This window comes from Panthera leo, chromosome A1 (assembly GCF_018350215.1).
Source record: "Panthera leo isolate Ple1 chromosome A1, P.leo_Ple1_pat1.1, whole genome shotgun sequence".
Taxonomy (NCBI): Eukaryota; Metazoa; Chordata; class Mammalia; order Carnivora; family Felidae; genus Panthera; species Panthera leo.
This window is the reverse complement of record NC_056679.1, coordinates 67,573,744-67,599,575: the sequence shown is the minus strand read 5'-3', so window position 1 is coordinate 67,599,575 and position 25,832 is coordinate 67,573,744. Positions and strand designations below refer to the sequence as shown.

The following is a 25,832-nucleotide window of genomic DNA, read 5'->3' as shown; positions in this document are numbered from 1 at the left end:
AACCAAGAGAACATTCAAATGGTGCCGCACTGACTCTAAACGCTCGGGGGAATCACTTACCTAAATTTTGTCAGGCTCCACAAAGACTGTCAAGAGGCAAACTAAACAGATTGTTACAGTTTTATAGATGACAAAAATGAAATCAAAAAGGTGAAGAGACTTTCTCAAGGTCACCAGTTACTTGCCAGTAAAACTACAAGCAAGTAGAGCTACAACTAAGGTCCAAAATTTACAAGGCCTACAAGAGATACATATACTCAGACCTTCAATACTTTTATGTATTAAGCAAAACTGTCATGTATCTTTAAGTGAAGCAAAATTTAAAACTATGATATAAAACTTGGGGAAAAGAAACCTGAAACATGAAAGAAAGTCATCAGATATCTCAGATATGTTTGAAATTATGGATCTTCATAAATAGAGTAAGTTGGACAATATTCAACATTATTGAGTACGGTTTTCCCACTGTCTTAAGTCTGTAATTCACTGAGCATACAAGGTTCCCTCCAAGTTCATTATCACTATGGAATTTTATGCCCCTGATCGCTTCTTAGATATTTTCTTTCTTACAATAATTTCAAACTAAATTAAGTATTTTTAAAATATAGTTTGTGTATATATTACCATATCTTAAGATGCATAATGAATACAGGAGGGAAAGGATGTTAACATACAAAACCACTTCTTCCTAACATTAAAGTCTGTCAATTTAAATGAATTCTAAATGTTTTAAAAACTTTCTCAACCAATTTAAATGACCAATTTTAGCCCCTCAAAGGATAACCCTTCCAGACTCCATTCATAGTCCCAATAATGTTAAATGTTTAAGACTCTATAAAAATATTACCTTACCTCAGAAAATTCTGAAGGGCTATCATTTATATAAATTGCATTCGTAAAGCAGTATTTATCAAATATACGTCTTAAAATCTAGCATTAAACAAACATAATCTGTCCTTTTATTTGTATAGTCTTCCCTCTAAATGACACATTAAAAAACAGTAAAATAATACTTCTTTTCATTAATTGTCTGAGAATATTGCCGTATATAACACGATTTTACTAGTGAATTAGAAATAAATGGAAATTTTCTCTAGATAACGAAAATCTAAAGCTTTGAGATTTAAATAAACTATCAGTCCTAACGTAATATGTCCAACCTATACACAGTAATAAAATAAGGTAATATAGTGGTTTCCATAACAAAGTAGGACAACTTGGGTGGTTTCAACATTAGAAATGTATTGTCTCACTGTTCTGGAGTCTAGAAATCTGAAACAAGGGTGCTGGCAAGGTTAATTCCTTCCGAGGGCTGAGGGAGTGTCTGCTCCATGCCTCTCTCCTAGCTTCTGGTAGCCTCAGCCATTCCTTGGCTTGTAGATGATATTATCCCCCTGTCTTCCCTCTGCATGTGTCTCTGTGTCCAAATTTCTCCTTTAGGAGAATTAAAGGTTATTAAGGTTACATTCATCGGTATTAGGGAATAGGACTCTAACATATCTTTGGGGAGGGGGATACAATTCAACCCATTAGAAGTACCAACTAAATATCATGAAATCCTGAAGCATTGGTAATCATTTCCCTTAGAATTCTTTAATCTACTAAAATTGAGGAAAAGGGTAGTTTACACCCCTATCCTAAAGATATTCATGAGGCCATCGATCCCATCAGTGAAGCTGATAATAAAGCTTTTGAAGATGTCTGGAGAAGGCGTTTCTGCAACTTCTGTCAGCCTATTTGTGCTAAAGAGCTGCCTCTGTAAGTGTCTTCCTGGAGTATAGCTTTCTACCATCTATTGCCACAAATCTTCATGGCTAGCACAAAGGCACAGAGGACTGATAAAATATTCTTGAGTTTGTCAGTGTGGTTCATTTAAGGGAGACTTGCCACCTCACACAGTTTATGGAAAGAGGTAGGTTATAATAAGAGAGATGGTCCAATTTAAATCCACATGATGTTCATGTGGCAAATATTTATTGAGTTCTTATTATGCTAAGCACTGTTGTTGGCACTGAATGAAATGGACAAAAATCCCTTATGAAGCCTATTTTTTGCTGGGGGTAGGGACAGAAAATAAACAAAATAAGATGTAAAATATATAGCATGTTAGATGGTTATAAATGCTATACAAAATAAGGAAGGAAGGAAAATAGAAAGTACCAGAAGGCAGCAGATTGCAACTTTAAATAGGCTCTTCAGGGAAGATGATTCTGAGCAAAGAAGGGAAGAAGATATGGGAGCACACCCTCCAGGCAGAAGAAATAGGAAGAGCAAAGGCCCTGAAGAGTGTTTGTGTTCCAGGAACAGTAAGGAGGCCTGTGGCTGGAACCGAGTGCAGGGGCCACTAGAAGACCTGGAGCAGAGGAGTGCCATGCTCTGTCAGACTGTGGCTGCTTTGATGAGAATAAGTTGCAAGGAAGCAAAAGTGGAATCACGGAGACCAGCTAGGAAGCTACTGGCTTAGACGAGGGGGGTAGAGGTACAGGTGGTGAGAAGGAGTCATATCCTTCATATTTGGAAGTTTGATAGTCATAAAGATTGGCCTAAAGGTTGAATCTGAGGGGTTTGGAAAGAAAAGGAGGTCGAAGGTGACTCTAGATTTTTAGCCTGAGCAACTGGAAGATAGTTTCCATTTATGAAGCTAGGGAAGATGGTGGAAAGGCTAGATTTGGAGGGAAGTTCAGATTTAAGTTTTGGGTGTTGTCAACTGAGCTAGATCATTCCTCAGTTACTGGAGAGGAGGCGCTACATGTGCAATTAGACATACGAGGAATGATGAGGCATGCAGTGTGGAGGCATTTCTTGGGGAGTGCAAAACATATGCGTATTTAAAGTCATGAGCCCAGATAAGACCACCAGTGGCAGAAACGGAGGAGAGGTCCAAGTACTGAGCCTTGAAACATACCAATCAAAGGAGGTTGAGGAGGTGAACAGAGATTAGCAAGGGAGACTGAGAAGAATCAAGTGTGAGGCAGGAGGAACACCAGGAGACTATGGTATCCCAGAGGCCAAGTGAAGACCATGTTTCAAAATGGAGAAAGTGATAGACTATGTCAAGGGTGCCAATAGAGCAAGATAACTGGCAATGGACTGCTGAATCTAGCTACACAGAAGTCATCAATGGCTTGACAAAGCAATTTCAATAGAGTGGTAGACACTGCTAAAAAGAAAACCACAAGACACTGCTAAAGAGTGGAGCCACTTAGGGTAAGGCCTCAAGTCAGTAAACCAAGCCTGAATACCTAACCTAACTGCAGTTTCAATTTTCCTGGAATATAACCTTCAACCAGTCAACACAGGAATTTCCTGGTCAGAACTAGGAAATTTACAGAAAAGCCCCATCTGTTCCCTTTAGGAGTGCGAGACCTTGCCTAAAACGATGGATTCCTTGCTAATAATTTCCTTTTCCCCACTCCCTCTCTACCTTTAATTTTTTTTTCCTTTTCTGCAGTTCAGTGGAGCTCCTTTCTATTTGCTAGATGGGATCTTGCCCAATTCATGACTCATTTAATAAAGCCAATTCAATCTTTAAAATTTACTTGGTAGAATTTTGTTTTTTAACAAAACAAAGCCTAATTATAGAGGCCTCACGAAAGAATGGGAAGAGTGGGATGGAGATAGTAATTTCATATAATTCTTTTCAGGAGTTTTGCTATAAATTGAAAAACAGAAAAATCAAAAGCTTGAAAGGGATGGTGAGTCAAGGGAGGGTTTCTTTTTTTAATAGGAGAAATAAATAGTATTTTTATATGTTGATGGAGATGATCAAATAGAGAGGGAAAACAGCTGATGCAAGTCAGAAAGGGGAACATTCACAGAGCTCTTGAATAAACAAAGCGGTAGAAACAACTAAATAGGTTGAGAGACTGGCTTGCTACTGGTGCTAAAAAATTAGTCTATGGTAGTTGTTATAAAGGCAGAGTATGTGAGTAGATTGATGAGATGATGAGAGTCTGGGAGTTCTTTTCTGATTGCTTTTCTTTTTCTCACTGAAGTAGAAATAAAGTTGTCAGCTGAGAATGAAGATGGGAAAAGAGGTATTAGTAGTTTGGGGGGTGGGGGAAAGCTATGAAATAGCTTAGGAACATACAGATCGAATGGACTAGGGAAGCATGGCACAGGTGCATTTGAGGTTCATGGTCATGACTTAAAGTGAAACTTATCAGTAGGACTGTCTATTTTTCCCCTGGCCCCATTCACCTGCATGGGTTACAGACGCAAAAAATAGAATCTATCGAGGATTGTGGCTTTACCAATGGAGTGACACAGGAGCAGGACATTGAGACAAAAGGCAAAAGAAAAAACACAGTGAATAACTATGGAATTTACACAGAGTATAGAGAGAAGTAAGGTCATGAGGAGGTGAGAGACAGTGAAAACATGGTGGTCAATAGATTGTAGTTCCAGAGAATTACTGGAGAGTTGGAGAATTACTAGAGTCACGTTACAGAGAAAATAAGTGGGAAACACAGGGCATGGTAGTCAGAGAATAAGATTCTTGGAATTAAGATGTGGAAGAGTTGAAGTTAATAGCAATAATAAGATCTAGGCTAGACCACCTGGGGAAAACCAGAGGGGAAAAAATCATCGTCATCAGAAAATCATGATCAAGGAAATTAGAGGCAAGGAAATTAGTGGCAAGAATACAGAAAGGATCATCCTCACAGATACTGCGGAAGAACGAGTGGAGTGTGGAGAGACACCTTCAACATGGAGAGCTTGCAAGTCATTTATTCCAGGGGCATGAGATTCAAAATAGAGGGATTAGAGAATTTTTTTTCCTTAGTATTCTCTTGCATTAAATAGGAAAGCCAAAAGAAGACAATCCTATGCTACTTTTCTTTCAGTTGAATTTATTAGACAGAGTCAAAGAAAAGCATACCAATTATTCAGCATAGCCAGGAAGGGATAAGAAGTAATCATAAAAAGAATAGGACCTGGACCCAAGAAATCATCCTTGCCCCATACCCCAGCCCTAGGAAGGGGTCAGAAATCCACATTATAATATTCAAAAGTGTGAGGCAGATGTCAGTCTGGTCGGGACCATCATTCATTCCAAAGTGGCCAGCCACGATGGGCCTTTGGCACAGTGGTGGCAGCACAATGAAGCAAGCTCAGCAAGGCACCACAGGCTTTAGATAACAGATTGACTCAAGATCCCACTCACTACAGGAAATTAGGATCCCAGCATCCTTACTCTTCCCTGACTCTGGGATGTTGAGAGTCCGCCCTGAAGCTGTTTGACCAGCCCCTGGGCTACAATGGGGTTGGTGGCTGCTGAAAGTGTAAAGTCAGCTGAAATGCTGTCCTGAACAAAAATAAATACGTATGCACTCTGAAGTCTGGGAACATTTAAAGTGGGACTCGGCATTGTGGTGAATCTCAACTCCATCTCAAAGATAACAAAGCTCATTTTCAAACCTTCTGTGTTTCTTTGTCAGCTTTCTGTACACATTTATGTCTCAACACGCTCTATTTCCATAACAATACTGCTATCCCAATTGTGAAGAGTGAGTAAAACTTATTACAACTGAATGTTCTCACATATCAATGTAAACTTCAGGATGGGAGACAATATAACACAAGGCACTGTGAAGGCTTGGAATCTTCCTCCAACAGTTCAATTTTGGGTCACAAGAAACACATTCATATGTACTTGGAGCTGTGAATGAGAAGTAAACAACACTTTCCAAATCCAAAGGGGAAGAACATAAGACAGGCATCTTGCTAAGAAAACTGTGAGTAAAAGATCAAAGTGTTCACTTAGGCACGTAAATGACTTTTCAGAACAAAAGGAGGAGGTTTCCACATGAAGCTGCATATTAATTCCCCAATAAACGGCACCAAGACAGCAAGGCAAAGATTCTCTGATAGATATTCCCTCTCTGTCTGTCTGTCTGTCTCTCTCTCTCTCTTCACTTTATTGAAAGGAATCATTTGAGGAATAAATGAAAATGCCACCATCATGGAAGCACTCACAGCAAACCTCATCAGAAACCAAACCCGGATCTAGTGTCCTCAGAGAACAAAGAAAAGCAATTTCTAGGGCAGCAATCTTGTTTTTCCAGTGTTCAGGGAACTCTAGTATTGGTAAATTTCCTGACTCCTAGCAAAGAGCTATAGAAAGACCATTCTCAAATGCTAGACAACCAATTCCTTAAAACGGACCTGCAAAAGTCCTAACAAGTTTGATCATTATTGGCTCTGGTGTTGACATTGTAATGTTGAGCCAAGTATAGACTTTGATTCTAGTGTGGCTTAGTAACAAAAACCCAATGAAAAGCAAAGGACAAAGAGCAACCGAAATCCTCATATACTGGTGGTGGGAATGGAAAATGGTCCCACGGCTTTGGGAAACAGACCAGCAGTTCCTCAGAAGGTTAAAATAGCAGCACTGCCATGTGACTCAGCAACTCCATTCCTACGTATATATACCCAAGGATAATCAAAATGTGCAGTCATGCAAAAACTTGTACATAAATGTTCATGGCAGCAGCATTATCTGTAATAGTCGGATAATGGAACACCATTATGAAACATGGAAACCACCTAAATCTCTCCATCAACCTGATGAACAGATAAATAAACTATGGTATATCCATGTAGAGGAATATTATTGGGGCAATAAAATAAAGTATCAGTAAATGCTACAGCATGGAGAAACGTTGGGAACATTGATAAATCAAAGAAGTCAGTTACAAAAGTTTATATATATTTTTATCTCATTTATATGAAATGTGGTTTCCAGGTGCTGGGGGAGGCTGGAGGGAAACAAGCAGTGACTGTTAATGGCAAGGGGTTTCTGTCTGGGTTAATGACAATGTTCTAAAATTAATTGTGGTGATGGATGTATGACCCTATGAATATACTAAAAACTCCTGAGTGATTTTAAACTTAAATGGATAAAATGTGTGATAGATTAATTATATCTCAATAAAGCTATTATTTTAGAAAGCTAAGGACAGCTACTAAGCCAGAATTAACATTTTCCTTTAGGAATATCTATGTGCCAAAAACTGCTTTTTCTTTGAATGTCACCCTTAGAATTTGGACTTAACAGGTGAGCAACATATAAAGAGTAATTCTTTGTGACTTAAGAATGCCCGTCCATTTTTTTCCCATGTTACTTTATATATAAGATAGAAAGTTGGGAAAAAAAGAGAAGGGGGGTGGGCGTGTTTGTTCCTATGAGGAGAAGAAATGTCCAGAAGCCAGAAAAGTAGCATCTGCTCCTGCTGGCTGTGACTAAAATTAAGCTCTAATTTAGCTTTCAGCTAAAATTATCATAATTGAAATAAAACTAACAAACTGGATGTGACTTGCAATTTTCTTATCATTTAGGAGAGAAGAGGCCAAATGGTTAACTCCGGAAGAGTGGGCTTCTACCCTGAAGGGTGGCCTTATGGTTTTGGATGGACAAAGACCCTCTCTGTTAATAGAACTTCACTTCTTCCCCAATCCTCCAAATACATGTTCTGTAAGTTGTATTTGGAGAAAAATCTAAGGAGGCAAATGGAGATGAGCACCTTGGGTTAGCTTGGAATTTAGGGAAATTATGTTTTTTTTTCTTTATTTGACTGTTCTTTTTTGGTTCTTTCTTAAAAAGAAACTTTCACACATTTGCAATCAGATATACTCCCACACACTACACATACCCACATGAGTGTTGTGTGTGTGTGTGTGTGTGTGTGTGTGTGTGTGTGCGTGTGTAATCTTATACATGTAGTGGTCCACAAGTACTGATTTAAGAAAACAAAATAGCACTTACCACAAATACGTGCTGCAAACATTTGTTCAATACAAGCTGTAAATATTAACACAATAATGATAATTTTAAAAATACAACCAGAAGTGAGCACTCCAGGGTTCTGGAAAGAAGCCAAGCACTAAAGTATGTCTGGCTTGCTCCACAGTGGTGTCAACTCCTGTTTTTCTTACAAAAGGAAAAAAGAGAACATGGCCTTATTATAAAGAAAACCCACTGACTTCATACATAACTTGGAAAAAGTCACATCTCTCTTGGGTATCTATTTTACCTATTCAAAGGCTAGCAAGCTTGCTATTGAAAATGTAGAGGCATACAACCTCAGCAGAAAGGTACCAGGTCTGCAAGTATAATACACATAATTGTATGATTAACACAAACAGTCTTTTACAAACAAAATGGCATTTTCACTTGTTATAATGGGTGACAAGCAGAATCAAGTAAAAAGTACAGAAATTAATGCATACAAATGGGGAAATTACACTCTATGTTATATAAAGCTTTAATTTCCTCATGAGCTTTGACACATTCTGTATAGAAAGATTTGTTGGACTTTTTTTCATTTTTAATCTCTGAAAGAGGATTCTATCTAAAAACCTAACATAAACAGTGGCAGTTATTGTTCTGAATGTAAATAAAAGCTGCTTCTTGCACTTCAAGTAATAGATCCCTAGCTATCAGGTTAAATAACATGTTATGTTTATGTTTTCTTATTCTGCAACAATTACTAATAATTGGCTATATTTAAACTTCTCTATTTCCACAGAAATGATGATAGTCTGTTTTTTTCTGTTTCTTAGTAATGGCTTGGGTCATAACCAACCAATATCAGTTGTCAAGATCTTAGAGAAATATGTCTGAACCTCCTAAGAATAATTAATCTAAATCCTTTGTGCAGACACTGGGTGTAGTATGATATGAGTCACTGGTTTTCTCCTCTACAGTTGATATATTCAGCAAGAAGAAAGACTTTTTGTTTAGTAGCAATTGTACTTTGTTTTTTTTTCCCAAGGTCAAATACATTTAGATAAGATTTGTTCATCCACAGATAGATCTAATGCCAGACTTCAGAAATTTAAGAGTTTTTGATACATTCTGCTTTGTTAATATTGGTGTATTGTTGATGTATTTTATCTTTTGGTTTCATTGTCTCATCTACGTATGTACTATACTTTGAAATATAACATACCTACAAAAGAGTATATGAAAATATATAAATGCAACTGCATAGTTTAAAAAGCAGTAAGAAAATAAACTACCTGCATCTGACTTTCAGACCAATAAGTAGGACATTCCCATACATTCCCAAACTATTTTTACTACTTTTGTATGTAACTTTAAACAATTCATAGTTTGGTTTTACCTGTTTTTTGTACTTTACTTAAATGAAATAATGCTAATTATCTTCTCTTCTGAGAAAATGTGATTTTGAAATTCATCCATGTTGATGAATATAGCTATTGTTCACGATGGTGCTTTGTTTTTCACACAAAATATCTATCCCCTTTCAAAGACATATAGACTGATTTGCCTCTTTGAAGTAAACATTAGATAAACGAGCCCAGTCTAATGAACCCATATACTACTGAATCCATGAACTATTGAGTTGCATGATTTCAAAGACGTGAAGTAAATCATTCTCTGTTACTCTCTTTCTTCCTCTTCCCCTGCACCCCACCCTCATATACCCTCTCCAAGAAAAAAAAAAAAAGCCATTTTTTGTAGAGCTATTTCAGTTTTTCTTACCTCGGAATGCTTAGAACAAACAAAAGGTACAGCACCAGGTTCAGAAAACAAGTAGAGCTAAGTAAGAAAATGCTAAAAACAAACAATGCTATATAGTTCTTTTCTCCTGCTCAATCATGCCACCAGAAATAGCTAGCACCAGCTGCATCCTGCCACCTGGGTTCTTACCTCCTGATGACCACATTGCTAAAGGAGGGTGTGTAAGAGAGTTAGCTTTGAGTTGCCGGAAGAAGATATTCTTGAGTTAGGACAGCAGTGAATAAACAGCTGCCCTAGGGATTTGGATTTAGGAAAATACCTTGATAGGTTACTTGATGGATTAGTGAGAATCTGGGAGTGTGGATATGCAGAAGGGAAGGGAAAACTTTTTCTAATACTTAGCATTAGAAATATTTTTTTTTAATTGAGGGTATTAGGAGAAGGGTTGGGGAAAGGAGAGGAGCCAAGAAGTTGATGTAAGGCTGGAGCAACGTTTGGGGTGAAGGTGTTCAAGAACATTATTCCTGATAATGGAGTAGAAGAGTGATTTTTTTTTTAATTTTTTAATGTTTATTTATCTTTGAGAGAGAGAGGGAGAGACAGAGCACGAGCAGGGGGAGAAATTAGGAGACACAGAATCCAAAGCAGGCTCCAGGCTCCTAGCTGTCAGCACACAGCCCAATGTGGGGCTCGAACCCACAACTGTGAGATCATGACCTGAGTTGAAGTCGGATGCTTAACCAACTGAGCCACCCACGCACCCTTAGAAGAGTGATTTTTAAGAAAAGATATGGAAAATAATAAAGTTAAATTTACTTGCATTGCTGGATGCACATTTCCCAATATCTTAGTAAAATGTATTATAGACAAGAACTACATGTGAGCGAGTTTTCTTGTGGAAATTGAGTAAGAGAATGAATTTCATACCTGGGTTGATGCGGGGAGAACAAAAACAGCAAGCACAATATATAAATATGGCCCATAAACATAAAATCCTATGAGAACAGAAGATTGGAGACAGGGGTGAATTTAAGAACCATACCTCTACTCCAGCCTGGAAAAGGCCAAAAAGCTTGGAGAGGGTTTTAGACACATGCTCAGTGTGCAATGGTGGTTCAAGTCAATCTTACCTGTAATTAAAGAGACATGGAGACTTCAGCTGACATCTGGGTGTGACAGAACAAAAATATGTTAACCTCTTCTTGGTTTCTATATGGGTACATCAAAAAACTAGGACAAGATGAGGACAAAATCAGGACAAGAGAACAAGGCAAGATACGAACCATAAGGTGCTATTTCTGTGACATTAGGTAAGAAAGTAATAGGAGTTCAGAAATAGAATACATCAGTGAGGAGCAGAATATCTGAAACCATCAGGCAGGACATGAAATTTATACCAGACTTAGGAAAAATCTATGGCATTTTGGAAGATGGGCAGAAAGAGAGAAGATCTTGCTGGGCACAAGCACAGAAGAGTTGCATGAGCTAAGATGTATAAATGAGAATTGACTATGGTCGAATGAAATCAGTGCTAAGTGGAAGTATAAATAATATGGGGAAATCCAGAGGAAGGGATGATTAATTTTGTCTGATAGAAGATCTCTCTAAAAAAGTAGGTTTAGAGCATTTAAGAATGATAAGGGTCTAAATAGGCAGACAATGGAGGAGAATTCGTTTCTCACAATACAGCAAACAAAATAAACTTGCTTAAAATGTTGGAGAAAATTATTTTTCAAAAGTCCATTCTAGTGCATGGCTGGGCTTGCATGACAATAAGAAAATAAAGTAAATCTCAAGAAGATAGTAGAAAGCAAGAGCAAGAATCCAAGGTGATAAGCAGGTTCTCAATCCAGCAAGTAACCTAAAGTACTTGCCAGTTCCCAGTAACCTAGATGGAAAGCAGTCTATAAGCAAACATTACCCAAAAGGAAAAGGATATTGCTATTTATATTAAACTCACAGTAACTTAAAATGTCTTTACATTTGAAGACAATAAGAACTTTTAATGAAAAATAAGTACATAATGCTAAAAGATGTAATCCTCCAAGAAGATGTAATAATTCTAAACTTGTATATAGCTAATAACATAAAGTCCAAATAAATAAAGCAATATTTGACAGAACTAATAAGAGAATTTAGAAGATTCATTATATTAGATTTTTAACAGAGGTCTTTCAGTAACTAACTCACGCAACGATAGCAATAAATAAACTAAAACAGATAATAAAACCATTTGAATGAAATTAACAAAGTTAATATAATTTATTCATCTATATGTGTTTTGTAACCTACTTTTCCACTTAACATTTTTAACTATTGATTTTAATATTCCTCTCATATAAAGTCTTATTATAGCTAAAAATAAGGACATTGATGTATTTAAAATTTTTTTAATATAAAATACAGTGTCGAATAGGAACATATGTCCTTATTTCATTTTTTTAATCAAAATTTAATTCAAATGATAAAGTACAAAGAGAACGTGATAACTGACAAAATCTGGACTTTTCACCAAAATAACTACTCTTTAACTCAGTTATTTTTAATCTTAAGTCACAGGCTTCTTTGAGAATCTAATAAAAGCTTTGATCCTCTCTCCAGAAAAACACATGCGTGCAATTTTGCAAACTATTTCAGAGACTTTGTATTACCTACCTATGGAGCCCCAGTGGACCACAGAACTTGTTTAAGTATCCAAGTATACGTGAACATGTTGCTGCTAAAGGAATTAATCTTACTTAGAATGGGAATTCAATGAAATATTTTTAAAAAAATAAGTTAACACCAATTCCTAAAAAATGTTACATTTACATTTTTATTGCAGTTAAAAATGATGTGTCCAGTCATTTTGAGCATCGCTGATGTTGTCTATCATCTTTCAATTAAACAGTACTTACTGAGCACTATCTACGTGCCAGGCTCAGCATGGAATCAAGCAAGTGCTAAAATCAATGCTGTCTCCCTCAGAAATGTATGACTATGTAAGAAAAACAAATAATAAAACCAGAAGGTGATAAATGCAAAGAGTAGATCAAAGTGCTAAGCATCCCAGCATCTAACCTGAAACAATATTAGAATAAAACTTGAGAAAAATAAATATTTGCCAACTATGTCGAGTGTATGTTTGATCAGAAAATTCACTTAGAAAATATTTTAAATTAGTTTTCCTATAGTGGAAGACTGTGTAAATATTTTGTACAAATACAGGGGAAACATGCCAAATATAATTTTTCTTTCTTTCCCTCTAGACAAAGGCTAATTTTCCTAATCTTCCCAGGAAATTCCTTAATTTCCTATCAGTGAAACTCTCTTAAGTCAACATGTGTATGCAATTTCCCCATTGTAACAGACTATATCATGCAAGCGGCAAATTGTCATGGACAGAATCTTTGCTTCCCAGAATAGCATGCATATTTATGAAGCTGTGAACTTGAAAAGAACAAGCTAATCTTAACCACACATGGCTGTTGAGAGGGGTTCTTGCTGGATCCCAGACTTAAGAGTACAGGAAGAAAGGAATAAGAATGGAATGGAGCAGAAATGGAAACAGGAATGAAAATGGCACCTCAGAAATTACCTCACCTCTAATTTCCCAGAGCCGGTAACACGTATTTAAATGCCTTGCCCTGTCTTCCATAAGTTTGCTGCCTGCTGCAATACCTACTAAGGAATTATAGGCAGAGAAAAGGAAACCATGTTGATTATTTTAATGACTTTTAAGGTTCAATATTTAAAGTGTCTACAACTCCTGTGCCTTATATTTTCTGTTTTCCTAATGCTTCCATCTACAGCATTGTCTTGGTACCAGCAATAAATATTTTCTGTCTGATTATAATTATTTGACTAAGAAGAACTGAAATGAATCTCAATTACCATTCTAGTAGGATAATGAATACCACATTCGAAGATCATCACAAAGGCTTTCAATGAGGCAATACATAGGGAATCGATTGTGTTCCTTTTAATGTAACGTCTAATGTTGTCAGTTCAGTAAATCAGTCCACTAAATATAAGAATAACTATTTTCTTAAAGATTGAAAAATATCTATAAAGTATAACACTAACATTTTAATAAATGCTTTCTCTCATCTTGCTGATCACCATATTAAAGTTGGAGTTAAATGTCATTACTTCTCGGTGTTGATACCCTCGACTCTTCATCTTATCTCTTTCTTTAAAATAAATTAGTTCTTCATTTCTCAACAACTGATGGAAGTAATGTAAATCCAAAAAGCGGCAATTATGCAAAAACTAAAGTCAAAACCGTTCTCTTTTTCCCCCCTCTCTAACAGCTTGTAAGCATAATTAATCAAATCAAGCTTCCCTCTCATCGTGAAGAGCTATAATTTCAAAAAGCAAATTACAGCATTCTTGCAGTAGCACATATAAAGTATATTAAGAAAATATGTATATGAAGTAGGAGTTTGTTCTTGGAGATAAATTTTATTTTATTAACTCCCATTCTGTATCACAAATTCAAAATCATATGATATACACTGCCCATTGAAGGAGCTTATTATAGGAATTTTGAATCACTGAAAATATAATAAATTAAAACACTTCCTATGTCACAAGAAATCAGTCAGAGGAACAACATTAATGGACACCACATCCTCAGGAATAATCTCAAACATATCTATTGTATCATGTTAATAAGTATACCTTAGCAGTTTCTTTTTTTAACAGACTCGTGACACACGTGTAATAAAACAAAAAAGTACTATTCTTTACGTTTATTTATTTATTTTGAGACAGAGAGTGCGAGTGGAGGGAGGGACAGAGGGAGAGGAGAGAGGGAGAATTCCAAGCAGGCTCCCTGTTGTCAGTGCTGAGTCCAATGTGGGGCTCAATCCCACAAACCACAAGATCATGAACGGAGCTGAAATCAAGAGTTAGATACTGAACTGACTGAGCTATCCAGGTGCCCCGGAAAAAAGTACTGTTTTGAAAACCTGTCTATAGTGTCCCAAAATGTCCACAATTAGGATATTACTAACTTCCAGCAAGATAAGTTATTTTCAATGTTTCCAGGAAACAACATCTAATAATTTCTCCTATTATTTGCAGAAATGTATGGATATTGCTCCCTCAGTTCTGGAGATTCAGGAAGGCCATGTGTCCAAATATTTGCCCAAGATTATGAATGCAGGCAAAATATGGGAAAAGTAATTTCCTTCCCAAAATACGATATTAGAGAGAGCATTTTCTTCCACTGAAGCATATCTTAAAATCCCTCCGCTTTCTTAAAGCCTCTCCAGACTAATTGAATGTAGAAGACTAACAATTTTTATGGCTTCCTACCACTTACTACCACCCTTTCCTATATAATTATTCCCCTGAGTGTTATAATGCTATTAAATCATCTATTTGGCATACGCATTTTTAATTTTAACATTGATTGAGCCGTCTGCATCTTCCTTGTATTTATTTGAATCAATGCTGCCTGTCTACTTTGTTCCAAGCCCAGGACCAGCTCCAGATAAGGCTGTCTGGCAGAAACAGTTTCAAAAGCTGTTTGGTATAAATGATAATGATGACAAAAAATTATTTGTTAAAGTCAAGATTTCTTATCATACTAGAATCCAGTTTCATAGGGAGGTAACATTTTTTTTTTCTTCAAAGCAAAGACCTTATTTACAGGGTTAAACACTTCCTGACAGAAATCCTAAAACACAAAAAGAAACCATCGACTTGCACACTGAGCAGGCAGAGCATATGTGTAGAGCGAGCATACGCACTTCCCAAATGGAGACACTGACTCAGTCAACAAGACCCTTCTGGTCCTCCTGAAAGGATAAACTACTAACTAGCTAATTCATTCGAATTAAACAGTGTTTAATTCACCTTCAGACAGATCATATGAAGCAAAACGAATGTGGACTCGTTTTCACTTAACGGGGAAGAGTTAACCAGGAACCAGATAACAATTCACAGCAAGGCAAGTAACAAACCAATCTTGAACCAATTATAAATTGGTTTATATTATGTATATTCTTGTGGGATATATGTAGATTGCACTACAGATCACTAATAACTACTTTTATCTGTATCAGTTGTTAAAGACATTAAACTTTAACAAGATAAAGATATTAAACTTTTACACAAGACCCAGCATTAGATTCTAAAATTAGTTATATATTATTCTATAGTAATATAGTAATATAAAAGAACACACATTATTTTCATTTTCATGTATATAAGAAATTCTGTATGCAAAAAAAAAAAAATATATATATATATATATATATATCGCTCAATCTATACTGATCCTCTACTTAAATATCATAATTTGTGAAAATACAGAGCTGTCCAAAATTTGATGAGAAGCATAAAGAATGCAAATTATAAAATTCCATAAATGATGCATTTCATGTTCTTTGTATTTCAACAAAAATTCGCTATCAAAATATATTACCTATCAAATATGAAACTTAAAACATTCATGAAATATTTTAAAAATAAATGTTAACTTAGGGAATAAATATGGATTTTTCAGAAATATTTATAAATATATCAAGCAAATATGAATAATATTATTTGACAACAAGTTTATTGTTGTCAATAGTGTTCCCATAATTTTGTTTCCAAATAAAAAAGCCATTAGGTTTTCCAGCCATAATAAGATCCAGGTACGCAATGCCCACAATCTAGAAATGGGAATTTACTTCGGAGGAATTATTGGATACCTCTGATCTCCTGATAATTCAATAAATGTGAAAGGATAGAAATATGGAAAACTCAGGGCAGGAAAATCATTAGAAAAACATCAAGTAATGACTCTCATGCAGTTGAGCTTGGAAGCCTTCCAAATTGTGTGTGGTATTCTCTGTCGTCTCCCCCAGGCAATCAAGGAGTTTACAGTGCCCTTCGAAGACACCCCCAGCTCCAGAAAGATCAACCCTCCACCTCTGATCATCATCATTAACTAAGGCAGATCTCCATTAGATGGTCACTTGAGGAGACCTTGACACTAATGTATAACAAATAATGTAGTGCTCCTCAAATCTAATCACATTTTTAATAAAATAAATGTCTACTGGAGAATAAAAGAGAAAGCATTTAGAAGCACAGACTCTAGCTCTCTTTGCTGTTTGCTGTTCTGGATGAGATGCAACTCCACCCTGAAAATAAGCCACCAACCAATATAATTCCACTATGAGGGTCAATCAGAGTGGAATTGACATTAAGTAGAAAACTATTTTACAAAGTTGAATACCTTTGAAAGCTGCAAGTCACATTTTTAAGTTAAATCTTCCTACTTCTATTAATTAAAATCTTAGGTGAATCTGATAAAATATTATAAAACAAAGTGGGGGGAAAAAAACCATGGCTAAATAAATACAAATCCCTGACTCAGTTCTTTCACAGATTTATCATGTACTTCACTCTCACTTTTTCATCTTCCCCCAGACCACCATTTTCCCTCAATTCTCAGATGTCCTTCCAGTGCCATACCGGCACTTTGATTACCCCATTATCCAGAACGTGCCTCCCTGTCTATTTTGCTCCTGTTCCTCAAGATCAGGAACTCTTCAGTCATCTTCCACAGCAGCCCACAAAAGTGCCTCATTCAATAAACATGTGTTACTGAAATGAGACAATATTTCACCTTTAGCTGGATAGTGGGCCAACCATTTGGCCAAAAAACAAAAACAAAAACAATAATAGTTCCTTTTCCTTCCCACAAAACTAGACTGGAAATAACAGTGTGAGGCCCATAAGGTCAGGGCACAGAATGAGAAAAGGCCCAGATCGCTAAACTTCTCTGGTTTCTCAATAGAAGAGAGCCAAGTTGAATCTTGCTTTTTCCTGGTCCTGGGAATTTACTATTCACAAAATCATTTAAATAAAGTATACATCTTTGCAGAATTTGAGGCATTAAAATTTACCTGAAAGTATGATATTAAACTATATTTTAACTGAATTAGTGTGTTTTTAAAATGATAGACATTTCCAACCCGACCTTCTAGAATACAGGTCAGAAAACATTTTCTGTAGAGGGTCAGATAATAAATATTCTAGCTTCTGTGGGCTATCACAACTATTCAATTCTACCACTGTAGCATGAAAATAGCCATAAGTAATATGTCCATGGATGGGCGAACCTGTGTTTCAATAAAACTTCATTTCCAAAATCAGGTAGCAGGCCCAATTAGGTCTGAAGGTGGTAGTTTGCCAAACCGTGTTCTAAGATAAAATCATGAGATTATTAGAACCTTGGAACAAGAGCTGGCACTATAAGTTATCTAGTTTAGCAACATTTTTGAATTCAAAAGTGTTATATAACAATTATTGTCCTTTGTAAAATACATAATCATTTCCTTGAAGAATATTTCCAAATAAAATAATAAAGAAGAAAGCAAAAGTTCTCTCTAATCTCACAACACTGCGATAGCTACTGTTAACATTTTGTTATTTACTCTTGTAGTCATTATGTATAAATCTCATGTATAAATTTCATTCTTTTTCATATGATATAGGCACTTTTTTGCAAAGTAATTATCATACTACCTATGCAATTTTGTGAGCCATTTATCTATTTAACAACTTTTCAAAAGCATTTACTTACACCCTTAAATAATCTTCAAGAGTATACTTTGAAAAGACTACATAATTTTATCATCAGCTGCTTATGCCATAAGTTATTTAATCAGTCCCTTCACACTAGACATTTCCCTCAAGTTGCTATGCTGTTATAAATAACTAGACAATAGATCTCCCTGTGCATAGATCTCTCTATGACAATCTGATTACTTCCCCATGGTAAATTCCTAGAAAGGGAATAGCGAAATCAAAAAGCATGGAAAAAGTTTTTTGTTTTTGTTTTTAATTTTGTGGCTTTCGACACATATTGCTAGATTGCCCTCCTGAGTGGATTTATCAATTTATACCTCCACCATCAGTAAACCACAATACCCACTGCCATGTAATATTGTGATGCTTTCTTTTTCTTACACTTGTCACCTTGATGAGCCTCAACTGCTATGAATAGTTTGGCATGTGTTTCTTCCATCAGTGAAAAAACTGGACCCTTTTCCTAATTTTGGAAAATTGTTTTGTGAATTTCAACTCTTATTTGAAGGACAAAGAAGATAACTGAGGTTCAGAGGGGTGAAGTATTGTCTCAGGGTCACAAAGTGAGAAAAAAAAAAAAAAGATCCAGGACCAGAACTCAAGTCTTTAGCTGACAGACCAAAGCTTTTTGCATTGTACTATGTGCTACCCCCATGCTACCCATCTACAATCTATATACTTGGATCTGTCTTACAGAGTTTAAAAATTCTTTCTAGATCATCTTATTGCTTAATGTTTAAGTGCAAGATAACCAATACATGGTTTTTTTTCCCTTTTGTCTTTCCTATTGCCAAAGTGTTTTAGACCAAGGTCTACTGTAAAGGCAAAGTTTATAGTAAGTTATTTTATGTTCTGCTTTAATTTGTATATTGGAGAGGATTTTTAAAAAGCAAACATTGTGAATAACAAATATACCAAATAAAATATATATATATTTCTAATGCTATACGGTTGTTCTTAGAGATGGCCATACGTCTTGGTTTAGCCAGGGACTGCCTCCGTTAACACCTCTTTTCCAGCATAATAATTAGCAGAACACTCCTTCGCTCTCAAAAATTTTCCCATGTGGAAGAGAAAGTTAATCGGAGATGTACTTGAGAACCACTGCACAGAAAAAACAAGTATCTCTTTCCTCTAGAACACTAGAGTCAATGACCTCTCTCTAATGATGCTTCTGGTATTTTTCAACATCTATGCAAAGTATAGTCCAGTCAACATTCTAAAATATATTTCTCATGAAGTTATTATAGTTTTGCTAATATTTAAAATCTTTCAAAGTAAATTAAATGATCGCTTTTTCACCATTAATTAAATTTCAGTTTTGCAACCTAATGCAGCAAATGTGATTATTTTCTAAATACACTGAGGCATATTATATATATATATATATGAAACCAAAAGTGACTTGTTAAAAAGACCCTAGATAAATAGTCAATAAATATTTACCTTCTCTAAACTGTTTTTTCGCAAAGGATAAACCAACCTCGCCCACTGATGTCAGAGTTCTACAAATTTTCTCTCTGTCTATAAGATTTCTTCCTATCACAGTTTGGAATATTTGGGTTCTGATCTGGGTTATCCCACTGCCATCACTCTTCAAAATATAAAGGTCACAGTAATTTTTTTCTTCAATGCAAACCTAAGTATGCCACTAAGTGCTTCATGGAGCCCTGGTGGCCTTCACACAAAGTGCAATTTCTAGCTAATCCCCCATGTCCTTTCAGAATTTGGACTTGCTGCCTCTACACTCTTAAACACCCAACACAACCACTGTATGCTGTCTCGTGCTATTGTGCTTTTCCTACTCTGTTCCATGGTCTTAGAAGGCCATTCATGATCAGTCCCATCTGGCATCCAATTTCTCTATGCACGGTGATATTCCTTCTAAAGGACATGCCCTTCTAAACTTTACTCAGGTGACACTGTCTGTGGGAAACCCTCTCTCCACTGGATCAGATGCCACTTCTCCAAGTTCTCCCTGTGCTAAATCCCAAATAACATCTGACACATATTTACTCAGCTTTTGCTATGTACAAGGCATTGTGCTAGATGCCAGGGAAAGGCAGCAGTGAGTAAGACACATTCCTGCCCTCGCGGAGTCTTCCATTTTAAGTTCACAGGATGTTACCCTCTTTTCATCATTGCTTTACTTGCTTACCTTAGCCAACAGATTACAAACCCCATGCAAGTAAAGACAGCCTTCTTTGTCTTTGAATTTTCAGAGCCTGGATTAAGGTTGGAATTTAATAGGAGTTTAACCTACCATGAGAAATATCCCGACAAAACATGACATCTAGACTTCTAGGAGAGTTAGATGAATTGCATATGTTTAAAGTTTTAGTTTACTTAAAGATTAAATATTTCAAAAAATATTTTTCTCTACCACTACTGAGTTTACAGCTTGAAAGTTTGCAATAATGTTTCTCTCTCATCTCCAAGAGTATTGCTAATCTTCATTTTTCCCCCTGCAATATGAAATCTCTTCCATTCAATTCCAGGTGTTTGGCAGAAGTGAAAGTTGCCATGACAAAGAATAGGTTCTCAGCTTCACTTCTGCTGAGCTGTTAGTTTCTACCCTTAAAATAGGCAGAGGATACAAAGGTCAAGCGCGATAACCTCGTTTCGTGTGACAGGTCAACTAATATCTATAAAGTTGAAATGGAGCTCGGTAATAAAAAAATTTTGCAATTGCTGTAGAACAATTTGGGTGCTACTTTATCTTGATTTAGGTAGCAGACTATTAGAGATGTCTCTGGATTCAAAGAATGTGCACAAGAGGAGGGCAAAGTGTCCAGCCTTAGAGGACCCTCGGTAAGATGAACAAATACAGACCCGTGTGCTGGATCTCAGCGCTAGCGTTCTTTGTCAAGGAGCCTAAGGAGAAAATTTACTTTATAATACTCATCTTACTATCAGACCTTCTAATAATTTGTTACTAGTTTTTTGCCCTTTCCCATTTTCCATTTCTCCATTTCCTTCCTTCCTTCCACTATGCACAACGTGTTTTGCAGGTGCACACGCAAAATCATGGTCACGTAAGTGCAAACGCACCTCTGTTTACCTCATCATAAATCCTGACATCTTAGTGTTTAAGCACACCAAGAAAGAATCTATGGAATAATGTCTATTAAACAAGATATTGCCCTATGTTTAAATCTAACAAACTTGAGCATTTCAGGAATTGTCTAAACACATCATCTCCAACCAGCTAAAATAAGACATTAATCATTCCCATCCCAATCCACAGTTCATTAATGAACAGCCAAATTAGCAGGTTTCTCTAAGAAATTTTCATCTTAAAATAGGTGCAGCTTTATAAGTAATGTTTAATGAAATGTTCAGGCTTGGAAATAAGTGATGTCATTCATTCAAAATGTATTCATTTTACATTTCATTCATTCAAAAAATTGATTCAAAATACATTTTTTTTTTTAGTTTCATGTTTTTATTTAAGTTCCAGTTAATTAACATACACTGTAATATTAGCTTCAGGTGTAGAATTTAGTAATTCATCACTTACATATAACACCCAGTGCTCATCCTAAGTGCCCCCCTTAATACCCCCCCCCCCATGTTTTCAGCATGTCCTAAATACAAGACTGTGTGGTAGGCATTGTGGGGAAATGGCAAAGCTGAATCAGCAATAAATTGTTACCAAGAAGCTCCTCCTCCAGTAGCAAGCTTATGGACGGCAGCAGAAGTGATGATAAAGTGTCCCAGGAGTGCAGATGAGGCATGAGCATTGCACAGTGGGTGAATCAGAAACGCCTTCATCTGGGACACAGTTTTTGTCTGGATGCCCCAAATCATTAGGGAGAAGGCAGAGGAACATGACATTTAGAAGAAAGAGCTTCAGGCAGGTCAAAGGAGAAAGCAAAGCAAAGCACAGAGAATTAATCCCATTTGCACGGGCCACTGAAGGAAGGAACACCCTGAGGACAACACTGGCAAAGCAGGTTTGGGCCAAATCATGGTGTGCCTTGAACGCCAAGCAAAAGAGCCTTATTCACTGGAATGTACACTCCACAGGGGAAACCACTGAAGTTTTCTGAGAAAGGATTCAAGAGTTTGGCCTTAGTTCCGTTAATTGGACGGAAGAGATATTTCTTCCTCTGAGAAGAGTGGAAGAAAAAGAAAATAGGTGGAATACAGAGAAATTTAGAAGCAGAAAAGAGGGAAGTCACGAAAACCATCTCATCTCAATGCATACAGTAAACTAAAATGGTCCTAGCAGAGAGCAGGTAGATACAGATGAGGCTAGGAATCTATGCAGAAAGGGAAAGTTGAGTATAAAGGCTTACAGATTTATCAGAAATTTGTTATAGAATAAGAGGGAAGGTTAAAAAAAGGGGGGGGGGGAGTTGTTGGAAATGTAGTTGGAAGTAGGTGGGAGCCAAACTGTGACAGGCCACTGAATGAATGCTAAGGATTCTGCCTCCGATACAGCAAACCATGGGAATAAAACAGAACATGAGCCAGGGTGGAGGACGACCCTAGTAGCAGCATTGAGGATAGACAGGACAGGGGATAAACTGCAGAAGACGACATAACCAGCTTGCAGGCTAATCCAATAGGCAGAGAGAGAGATGAGGATATATTCGATTAATTGTTTAATAAACCAAAGCATAATCAGTTTAGAATATGGAGAAGGGCAGATCTAACAACATTAACAAAAGCACTCCCTGTAAAACATGTGAATAAAGCTATGTCACTTGAAAAGTTATTTCATATTACAAGAGATGCAAGTAGGAAGAGTGGGAGATACTTGAACCCATTCACTCAAAATAGGCAAAAAAAAAAAAAAAAAAAAGTCAGTTGAGTGTTGGACTCAATTTCGTCTCAGGTCTTGATCTCACAGTTCATGGGTTTGAGCCCCACGTCGGGCTCTACGCTGACAGCACAGACCCTGCTTGGGATTCTCTCTCTGCCCCCCCCCACCCCTCCCCCTCAAAAATAAACATTTTTAAAAAAGGAGTTTCAGGGTAAAGTGATCTTGAACTCATCCACTGAAAGTTATTCTATCAGCTATATAAAGAGTAAATTATTTTATTAATTACATAACATACAAAAAAATAGCCTGGAAAATGTTGGCATTTTCTAAACACTGAATTTTGTGCCAGCTTTTCTCCCTATTATTCTGCCGTTCGGAGATACACAGTCTACTATCAACTTCTCAGGAGTCTCTTCTTGAGGGTTATCCAAGTCCCTAAAAAAATTAGCTATTCCAAGAATCTATTCTTAAATCTCTAAGTATACACTATCACCCGAAGATTCAAATGTTAAGCTAGAAAGAACAGGAGCTGATCATTCCTCTAGAGAAAATGTGATGCTTTTGATTTTAACACTATAAATTTTAAGGAATCACAAGCCCATTGAAGAAATCTTTTTAAGAACATAAACAGAAATCCTGTAGCATATGGATCAGTCAGGTATTTAAAGATCAGAGCAATGCTGTCCACCAGGATTTTCTGCAATGATGGACATGTTCTATGTCCAACAATTTGATAATAGCAGAAAACTCTACTAACATGGCTCCAAGAAAGTTGAAATAAGTCCTCCATTAGCAACCCGTTTATGGAAAATCAGAGCCCCTCCTTCCTGTGTCCCTACGGTGATTCTGTAATGACAATCAACTAATCAAACCATGATGGTTCCCATGTCAAACTCAAGTCCGCAGCTAATATCGGACATCCTCATTAGTCTACACTAATGCTTTCCAGTTTGTACTTACCAGACACCAAAACCGTCCATAGAACAAAAAGTATAAACACAATGCTCAATAAAGACTGTCAGGCTTTTAATAAGACACATGGGAACATACTAATCCAGATTTCTTGTAGGCAGATACTTCATAAAAGGTTAATCAAAGTACTGGGCAATGTGGGAACATCTGTATCAGGCTCAGCACTATTTTTTTTCCAGAGAGCTCAACATCTGCACGTAGGCCAAGATTGCTCCTTGGGGACAACCCTGAGCCTTAAAACGGAAAGATTTGCAAGGGCATCAACTGTTGTTATGTTAACATGACTTCTCTTCAGCAACCACTTCTAAATCACAATGACGGTTGGAGGGAGAAAAAGGGAAAAAACACCTCTGTGCTCTGATATTGAATATCTTTGTAATATATCTTTGAATATTCTTTGTAAAAAAAACCTAATAACTTAAGTAAGCAAACCTATTAAATACTAAAGATATATTATCTCTGTTTAAAAAAAACTGAAAAAGAAAAATATTTGAGATGTTACCATCGAACTAATAAGATTTAAATGGAAGGATTTTCATGCTATTACACGCGACCTGTTTAAAAGGTACAAAAATACCTGACTATGGCCATCTGCTGAAACAGCTGGAGGGTGAAGCCTGTCCATTGATCACTCTCCTGTGTTTGCTGTCATGACCCTGCTTTTAACCACATACTATTTATTTTAAAACAACAACAACATTTGTTTTGTTTCTTGCTATGACTCAGGTAAAATGACTTTCATTCTATTCACACAACTAACAAAGGAAAATTTAAATTTCAGACAATTACGGTGATGCTGTTAAGGACCAGGCCATGTTTCTATCACAAGCCTTTATTCTGCACAGTATCTATCTGAATACACACTCCTCATTCATAAAAAAAAAAAAAAAAAAAAAAAAAAAAAAAAAAAAAAAAAAAAAAAAAAACAGAAAAAACCTTTCATTGCCAACATCCACATTTTTACATCCCCAAACCTCCGTACATGAGTATTTTTTAAGAATCTAAAAAGTAAGTTACCCTACAAAAGGTCATGGAATGAAAAAACCTCATTTAATTTATTTTGTATAAAAATGTGATGTTATAATTGCAGTGTCTTTTCACAAACTCTCGTCTTTTTCCACCAATCTCTTCACCCATCTATATTGTTCTATTTAGGTTAACACCACCCACTGGGATAAGAAAGTGACCATTTTTGTTTTTGTTTTCTTTTAACTTAAGGTATTGCTTGTGAACCAAGTTACTGTAGTAACTTTAGCCACATTCAAATATTACTTTAAAGTTTTATTTGTTTTAAGAGAGAAAGAGAGAACAAGCAGGGGAGGAGCAGAGAGAGGGGAGAGAGAGAGACAAAAAGAGAGACAGAGAGAATCCCAAGCAGTCTCCACACTGTCCGTGCAGAGCCAGATGCAGGGCTCAAACTCCTGAACCGTGAGATCATGACCTGAGCCAAAATTCAGAGTCAGATGCTTCACTGACTGAGCCACCATGGTGCCCCTCAAATATTACTTTATTCCATAAATTAGGGATATGATTCTCTCTCTCTACCTGAAGGGGTCCCTGAAAAGGTAAGCTGGTATATTAAGTGTTGCAATCTACCAATTATCCTTGGTCTGAGCTTCAAAAATAAGGCATAAGATTATTGACAAGCTCTACAAGTACCAATGCTGAAGTAAAAGACCACCAGTAGCCCTGACCTTCAAAAACTATTAGAGTTGCTGTTTTTTTCTGAAGGAATGTCAAATCACTATTAAATAAAATCCCCAAATATAATGAGTGCTTAAGCTCCTAATTGAACCCAACTCTTAATAATTTTACAAGTTGTTCTTTGTTCTATTTCAAGGCACGATTGTTCCATAAATATCTATATTATCTTTTGTTAATAATATAAATCTTGATTGAGGGGGAAAACTGTCAGACCTTTTTGATATCTCTACATCCCCTCAGTTCTAAAGGGAATCTATGGGATTCATTATCACTGAAGTTCACCATCCATTAGTTGTAAAATTAGCCTGTGGCTTGAAAATT

At 36.4% G+C, this 25,832-nt stretch overlaps 1 protein-coding gene across 1 annotated transcript in view; it reads right to left on the bottom strand.

Moving 5' to 3' along the window:
- The window catches only part of HS6ST3 (heparan sulfate 6-O-sulfotransferase 3), a 658,868-nt gene that overhangs the window by 429,641 nt on the left and 203,395 nt on the right, over positions 1-25,832 (bottom strand). The window lies entirely within an intron of this gene.